This window comes from Triticum dicoccoides, chromosome 4B (genome assembly GCF_002162155.2).
Source record: "Triticum dicoccoides isolate Atlit2015 ecotype Zavitan chromosome 4B, WEW_v2.0, whole genome shotgun sequence".
Lineage (NCBI taxonomy): Eukaryota > Viridiplantae > Streptophyta > Magnoliopsida > Poales > Poaceae > Triticum > Triticum dicoccoides.
This window is the reverse complement of record NC_041387.1, coordinates 316,517,257-316,526,469: the sequence shown is the minus strand read 5'-3', so window position 1 is coordinate 316,526,469 and position 9,213 is coordinate 316,517,257.

Sequence of the window (9,213 nt, the reverse complement as noted above, 5' to 3'; positions counted from 1 at the left end):
ATTGAGCGGGTAATGCCGGTGATGTTGCGTGGCTTCATCCCTGAGGATGAATGGCTAGTACTTGCAGAACTCAGCTATTTCTTCCGTTTTCTTTGTGCGAAAGAACTATCACCTGGCGTGCTAGAAGAAATGGAAGAGTTGGCGCGGAGTTGATCTGCAAGTTAGAGAAGATCTTTCCATCAGGCTTCCTTAATCTAATGAAGCATTTGATTTTGCATCTCCTGACCGAGGCAAGATTGGGTGGGGCCCGTGCAAAATCGTTGGTGCTACCCAACTGAGAGGATGCAGAAGACGCTTCAAGAAAAATGTAAAAATAAATGTAGAATTGAAGCATCGATGGCTGAGGCATTCATCACAGAGGAGGCGGCAAACTTCGTAACAGCGCACTACGAAGCCAAAAATCGTCATTTGCATAATCCTAAGCCTCGGTACAATGCTGACGAGCCTAAAAAGGGTGGATCCAACCTCAGCCTATTCAAAGGAAATCTCGCACCAGCTAGTGTTTCACATCCAGTATCTTTCGATAACAAAGAATGGCGGACCATTTCGTTGTATATCTTCAACAACCTGATAGAAGTGCGGTCGTACATCGAGTAAGTTCTCGGTACATTGTTTCGCAACTTCTATTTCCATTGAACTACTCTTATTCCTGGATATGTCATACAGTCGATACGTCGCCATATTCTCGTATGGAGCGGAGATCCAAAAGGATTCCGTCGAAGAGTATGAGCTTCTCGCAAAGCAAGGAGGTGGCTATCCCGGTTTCATCTCTTGGTTCAAACAAACGGTAATTTCTATTAGACAATTTCATTTCATTCGCTAATTTGTGCATAATGCAACAATCCTTTCATATTAAACTTGTAGGCTAATTCAGAGTCTATGGACGCCGAATTGAGACAAGTCGCTAATGGTTTTGACTATAAGGTCCGTTCATTTGACAAGTATGACATCAACGGGTATCGCTTTCGTTGTGTAAAGAGCTATCTATGGCCGACCGAAAGTCAACAAATTGTTGTGTATCTGCTATCGGTGAAGGAGGTACCGAGTATTATGGGAGAGTTGAAGCAATTTATGAACTTCTGTTCTATGGTGAAAACCCACCGAATGTCGTAGTCTTCAAATGTTATTGGTTTCAGCCGAAGGAGACTAGAAGGACTCATGAACATGTAGGGCTAGTTGAAATCAACCAAAGCACTCATTTAGATGTTCTTGATGTCTATATTATGGCTCAACAGGCGACCCAAGTATTCTATCTACCGTGGGCCTGCCAAACTAATCCAAATCTGAAAGGTTGGGATGTCGTTTATGAAGTGCCGCCACGTGCTAGACTTTCTCCCCAAAGGAAGAGGATTATGAACCTCACATTAACCCAGACACATATGAAGGAGAATTCTTCCAAGAGGCACGTCTTTCCAAAAAGTGTTTCAAGAACCGCTATACTTCACCCCAAAACATTGAAGTAGACAGCGACAATGAATCTGATATCACCCCAGAGGAGGAACAAGAAGAGCCGGAACAAGAAGAGGTTACTGCTGCGGATGACCTGTCAATGCTTGACCGATTACGTCAAGGTGGCCTTGCACATGTTGATGCCAATGAACCCTATGAGCCCATCATTGATTATAGTGATGATGATGATTATGCATTTATTGATGATACTGATCGAGATTATTAGTAGTGTCAGGTATTGCATTTTTTTATGTTGTACTTGATGATGATACACTTAAGTGATACACATATTATTATTCATGTCGGTCTTTTTTTATGTTGTACTAATTTCGTTTACTGTTTGTCATGGCAGGTGTTGAAAGATGGTGGGCGCTGGTCGGGAGCGTGGTCTGAGGTCTTCCATTCCAGACGCACCTCTCCGCCGAGCGTTGCTGGACAGTATGGCCACACCGCCGGGCCCTTCTTCTTCGACCGCGGTGCCCAGCAGGGGACGAGGTAGGAAGAGAGGAGGTGGGGCACGTGGTCGTGGGAGAGGAGGTAGGGTGACTGCTACGGCGCCTTCCTCGCCGCCACCCCTCAGCTGTTTCACCCGAGCACGTGACTGCTAGGGTGGACTCGTCCGAGGAGGAGGCTACACGGACTCCGGTCCACGAGCCTCCGGTCCACGGGTCTTGGGCCCACGAGCCTCGGGTCGACTGGCCTTCGGCCCACGAGAGTTCGGCCCACGTGACCCCAGAGGAGCACACGTCCGGATGGGGTACCTGGCCGGATCAGCCCGAGGAGCCGAGTGGCCATGCTGATGATGGCGGGGAGCCGACTGATCTTGAGGAGGAGGGGGGCACCGTCTACCAGCATGGTGCTACACGGCTCCCGTGCGTGCCGGTGACCCGTGAGTAGAGGTGGTTGATTTTCCCTGATGGGGAGAGGTACGTAAGTGCATTTAATATTTTTGTACCTTGTGCATTCATGTTTTTTCAAATAACTAATGCGTTGGCCTTGTCATGCTGCAGGGGTTGGGACCACCATCATAGTGTCCACCGGCCCAACTCCGTCCTTGGAGTTCTTTGCCGGCAAAACTTCCCGGGGTTTGTCACGTTGCATGGTGAGGGTCGGCTTCCAGAGCTTGGATTGAGCTGGGAGCACTACGTGGCTGCCCCGGCCCCGCCGGATGAGATTATCGACGGTGTTGTGTGCGACACGAGGGCAGACATGGTGATCAGAAAGTTCTGGGTAATCTCTCCTTTACACATTTAAAAATCTTCAACTGGCTAGTTATTAATTGTACTAATCAATATTGCCTCATTTGATTGCAGACATTCTACAGGTGTGAGGAGGGACACGAGGAGGACGCGGCACATGTTATCGAGAACGTCTGCAAGCGCCTACTCCAGAACTTACGGCACGAGGCTCGGGTGCAGGCTGTTCGAGACTACTACGCCTTGCGTGGTATCAAGAAGACCAAGCCGGCGTGCCGCGATAAGTTCCTGAGTAAGGAGCAGTACATGAAGGTAATTCTTAAGGCCTTCTCTACTTAAGTTCCTTCATTTAGTACTTCTTAGCCGTAGCGCTCAAGTTTCTATTTGCTAACTTAGGCGCCTCCGAGATGGTGTGCGGATCGGATGGATTGTTGGGAGGTGTTGGTCGATGAGTGGTGCTCAAAACAATGGCTAGCCCTCCACAACGAGGCCAAGGACAAACGTGCCCAAATGGAAGGTGTGCCACACCATCAAGGCAGCTCCAACTTATATCAGTTCGGGCGCAACTGGGTATGTGGTTTCCTTCATGATTCATGCAATTCATTCATCATGCTAGCTTGAGCCCTTTAATTACTAATTTTCATTGTTTCTCTCTTTCAGGCACGCTACAATAAGGCGGATAAGGTGCCAGAGGTGTACGACCTGTATGCCATGGCCCACACTGCCTCTTTCAAGAAAGTCAAGGCTTTCTCTCAGTCTGACCTCGATGATGCAAACAACTTCACCAACATCTCCTCCCATAACAAGCTCGTGAGATATAGAGATGAGCGGAAGGCGAGGAAAGGGGAGGACTTTAACCCGAGCCAGGGTCCCATTGATCCAGAGTTGTTGATGATATCTGGTGGCGGGAGGTCCCATGGCTCCATAGCCATTGGAGATGGACTTATCCGTTCTCCTAGCACTCTCCCGGAGATCAAGGCGCGCCAGTTGAGCTCCGCTCCTGAAATAAGGCCTCGTGAATGGCCAGTGCAACTCGCCATCAAGGTTAGTGATACGTACTCAGTTATCTTTCTCCATTACATTGTGTGCGCTTCCATCAATGATTACAAATGGTCATGTGAGTGGTGTTGCAGGCTGCTATACAGAGTGAGAGAGATAGAACGGAGAAACTTCTGGCGGAGGCGGCGGAGAGGCAGCGGGAGTTGGAGGAGAGGACGACAAAGATGATGGAGGAGGAGAGGGCACGGAATGACATGCAGGCAAGGGCCATGTACATTCATGTAGTGTTTGTCTCATTACAAAGATGATGGTAAGTTTCTTCTGCAGATTAGCCAAGACATTCATGTAGTGTTTGTCTCATTACTAACTAGTATGACTGAGTCGTCAAAACCAAATGTGCAGTCTGTGTGCGAGAAGACAGGTCAGACCGCTCCGCCGATGCCAGTGATTGCTCCTGGGACCACGGTGAGTTTTATTTGAATGGACATTACTTGCTAGTCTTAACATTTGAGTGTCATCATGCTAACAGGACATTGGAAATGATCTTTGGTGCAGCGTAACTCCAGACAAGCATCGCATGATCCTTCTCCAGCTACCGACACGAGCCACCCCACTCCTACACCTCCTGGATCTTGGTAAGTTTATCTAGTGTTTTGCTTAACACATGCATAAAGACCTAGACTTAGCTTTATTTCCTCCAATGCTTACCATAATGACCTAGACTTAGCTTCTTCTCCTCCAAAATGACTTAATAAGCTTACTGACCTCCAAAACCATCCATTTTACCTAAGTTAGCTCTAAAATGACCCATTTTACCTAGGTTAGCTTATAAATGATCCAGTTCATCCAAGTTAGCTCAAAAATGACCCATTTTACCTAGATTAACTCCTAAATGATCCATTTTACCTACGTTAGCTTTAAAATCACCCATTTCACCTAGGTTAACTCCAAAATGACCCATCTTACCTAGGTTATCTCATAAACGATCCATTTCAACTAATTTAGCTCATAAACGATCCATTTCACCAAGTTAGCTAAAAACGATCCATTTCACCTAAATTAGCTCTTAAATGATCCATTTCACCTAAGTTATCTCAAAAAGATCCATTTCAAATAAATTAGCTCATAAATGATCCATTTCACCTAAGTTAGCTCAAAAACGATCCATTTCAACTAAGTTAGCTCATAAATGATCCATTTCACCTAAGTTAGCTAAAAAACGATCCATTTCACCTTAGTTACCTCAAAAACGATCCATTTGACCTTAGTTAGCTCATAAACGACCCATTTCAACTAAGTTAGCTCATAAATGATCCATTTCACCTTAGCTAGCTCATAAACGACCCATTTCAACTTAGTTAGCTCATATATGATCCATTTCACGTAAGTTAGCTCATAAATGATATACTCTTCTTGTTCTAGTCTTCTTCTTGTTCTACTCTTCTTGTTCTAGTCTTCTTCTTGTTCTACTCTTCTTGTTCTAACTTTCTTATTTTTCATTTTGGAGATTTCATTCACTTGACGAAAGCTTGCATAGATGGAGTGCTCCTTATCCCTTTCTCTGTTTCTTTTGTATCGTTGAACTATGCATGTATCGTTGGATGAAACTGTTGTAATATATATGGTTGGATGCCTCTATGTTGAACTTGTTATGTATGATGGAACTATGCATGTAATATATATGGTTGGATGATGAAGTTATGTGTTGGATATCTTATATGTTTGCTCTGTAATGGCCTTTTGAAATATATCTATATATGTCATATATATTTGTGATGAAAATTGTTGGATTTAATAAAAAACAGATAAAAGAGCCAATATGCAGGCTCTTTGCCGTCTGCCACCGACGGCAACGGGCTCTTTGCCGTCTGCCGCGGACGGCAAAGAAGACACGTGGCATCTAGTTGTGCTTCCTGGGAGCTGACCCATTTGGTCAGTTTGCCTACAGTGGCAGACGACAAAGACTTTGCCATCAGTGGCGGACGGCAAAGAACCTGCACTTTGCCATCAGTGGCAGACGGCAAAGAACCTGCCATGTAGTGACGTGTAGATGACATCATACGGCGGCGGCAAAGACACTAGAAATTTTGCCGTCAGCGGCGAACGACAAAGGCCTGCCGTTAGCCACTTAACGTTCTGACAGCGCAATTATTGCCGTCCGCTCTCTTTGCTGTCCGCCACAGACGGCAAAGGGCCTTTGCCGTCAGCCGCCAGGAAGCAGACGGCAAAGTAGCTGTTTACCGTAGCCTACTTTGCCGGAGCCTTTTGCTGTCCGCGACTGACGGCAAAGGCCTTTGCCGTCCGCCGTTCATGCCTTTGCCGTCCGCCGTGGCAGACGGCAAAGTAGCTGATTCCTGTAGTGTAAGCACATAGAGAGGAAACTTGATATTATTGCAATTCCTACAAGCATATGTTCCTCCCTCATAATAATTTTCAGTAGCATCATGAATGAATTCAACAATATAACCAGCACCTAAAGAGTTCTTTTCATGATCTACAAGCATAGAATTTTTATTACTCTCCACATAAGCAAAATTCTCCTCATTCGGAATAGTGGGAGTATCATAAGAGACTCGAATACTATAAATTGTTTCCACATTAAAAGAGTAATGTTCAGAAAAAGGGTAATCATAATGATGACAAGTTTTATAAATATAATAATCACTACTTTTTATAGCATAAGTTTCATCGCAATAATCATCATAAGTAGGAACTTTGTTCTCATCATAATCAATTGAAACCTCTTCCAAAATAGTGGATTCATCACTAAATAAAGTCATGACCTCTCCAAATCCACTTTCATAAATATTATAAGATTCAACATCCTCCAAAATAGTGGGATCATTACTTTCTAAAGTTGACACTCTTCCAAACCCACTTTCATCAATATAACCATCATAAATAGGAGGCATGCTATCATCATAATAAATTTGCTCATCGAAGCTTGGGAGGCTAAAAATGTCATCGTCATTAAACGTAGCACCCCCAAGCTTGGGACAAACATTAATTGCAGCAAATATATTCTCAAACATGTCATTCTCATCAAACATAGCAACCCCAAGCTTAGGTCTTTCATATCATAAGCATAATCACTCTCATCAATAATAGTATGGATAGCACCAATAGTATAGCAATTATCATCATCACAATGAGTAATAGGAGAAACATCATTTGGGAGGGATACCTTTCTACCTTTGCTTCTCCATCTTTTCTTTTTCTTCTTTACATCATGTGTGGGTTTAACCATTTTCTTTGAGCTCCTTATAAATGATATTGGTTGAATAGAAAGCTCCTCCTTGTTACCTGATTCATCATAAGAAATAATAGGAGGATATTGGGAAGTCTCTTCCCTTTCATTAGTAATCTATTCATCTTCTATTTGCTTTCTTTTCTTTATATAATTGGCAATATAAGGATTTTCAATGCAATTCACCGCACAATACATATAAATTTCCTCTAGATCAATATCAAGAAATTTCTTAAGGTTAAATTCTAGAATATGCATAGTTGCACGTTTCATTTCTTCATAACCTAAAAGCAAACTAAGTTCTTTATGATGTGCAAGGGAAATCAAGTCATCATAGTTTTTGGACACGATTCGATCATGGAACAATTTGCATCGGAGATTTAAATGACCATGTTCATTGCAAAGTTCACAAGTACGGTGAAGAAATTTTAAATTTTCAGCACTCACATCTAGCCTTTCTTGCAACCATTTAGTTTCTAAATACTTATGCCTCTTGCAAAATCTATCTTCCCTATTTGGTGTGTACATGCAAACTCTATGCACTCCACAAAAATTGACATGATTATAAGAGACATTTTCATCATGACTAGTGCAATCACAATTAGTACTATGGATATTCAAAGAGTTCATACTAACAACATTGCAATCATGCTCATCATTCCAATATTTAGTGCCAAACATTTTATAGACTTCTTCTTCTAGCATTTGAGCACAATTTTCCATCCCCTCATTCTCATGAAAGATATTCAAAAGATGACGCGTATGAGGCAAACTCAATTCCATTTTTTGTAGTTTTGTTTTATAGACTAAACTAGTGATAAAACAAGAAACTAAAAGATTCGATTGCAAGATCTAAAGATATACCTTCAAGCACTCACCTCCCCGGCAACGGCGCCAGAAAAGAGCTTGATTTCTACTACGCAACCTTCTTCTTGTAGACGTTGTTGGTCCTCCAAGTGTAGAGGTTTGTAGGAAGTAGCAAATTTTCCTCAAGTGGATGACCTAAGGTTTATCAATCTGTGGGAGGCGTAGGATGAAGATGGTCTCTCTCAAACAACACTGCAACAAAATAAAAAAGAGTCTATTGTGTCCCCAACACACCCAATACAATGGTAAATTGTATAGGTGCACTAGTTCGGCGAAGAGATGGTGATACAAGTGCAATATGGATGGTAGATATAGGTTTTTGTAATCTGAAAATATAAAAAAAGAAAGGTAACTAATGATAAAAGTGAGCACAAACGGTATTGCAATGCTAGGAAACAAGGCCTAGGGTTCATACTTTCACTAGTGCAAGTTCTCTCAACAATAATAACATAATTGGATCATATAACTATCCCTCAACATGCAACAAAGAGTCACTCCAAAGTCACTAATAGCGGAGAACAAACGAAGAGATTATTGTAGGGTACGAAACCACCTCAAAGTTATTCTTTCGGATCAATCTATTCAAGAGTCCATAGTAAAATAACATGAAGCTATTCTTTTCGTTCGATCTATCATAGAGTTCGTACTAGAATAACACCTTAAGACACAAATCAACCAAAACCCTAATGTCACCTAGATACTCCAATGTCACCTCAAGTATCCGTGGGCATGATTATATGATATGCATCACACAATCTCAGATTCATCTATTCAACCAACACAAAGTACTTCAAAGAGTGCCCCAAAGTTTCTACCGGAGTGTCAAGACGAAAACGTGTGCCAACCCCTATGCATAAGTTCATTCAACCCGCAAGTTGATCACCAAAACATACATCAAGTAGATCACGTGAATATCCCATTGTCACCATAGATAAGCACGGCAAGACATACATCAAGTGTTCTCAAATCCTTAAAGACTCAATCTGACAAGACAACTTCAAGGGGAAAACTCAATCAACTACAAGAGAGTAGAGGGGGAGAAACATCATAAGATCCAACTATAATAGCAAAGCTCGCGATACATCAAGATCGTGCCAAATCAAGAACAAGAGAGATAGAGAGATCAAACACGTAGCTACTGGTACATACCCTCAGCCCTGAGGGTGAACTACTCCCTCCTCCTCATGGAGAGCGCTGGGATGATGAAGATGGCCACCGGTGAGGGATCCCCCTCCGACAAGGTGCCGGAACAGGGTCCCAATTGGTTTTTGGTGGCTACGGAGGCTTGTGGCAGCGGAATTCCCGATCTTTTGTGCTCCCCGATGTTTTTAGGGTATATGGACATATATAGGTGAAAGAAGTTGGTCGGGGGAGCCACGAGGAGCCCACGAGGGTGGGGGTGCGCCTAGGGGGGTAGGGCACACCTCCCTGCCTCGTGGCCACCTCGAATCTTCC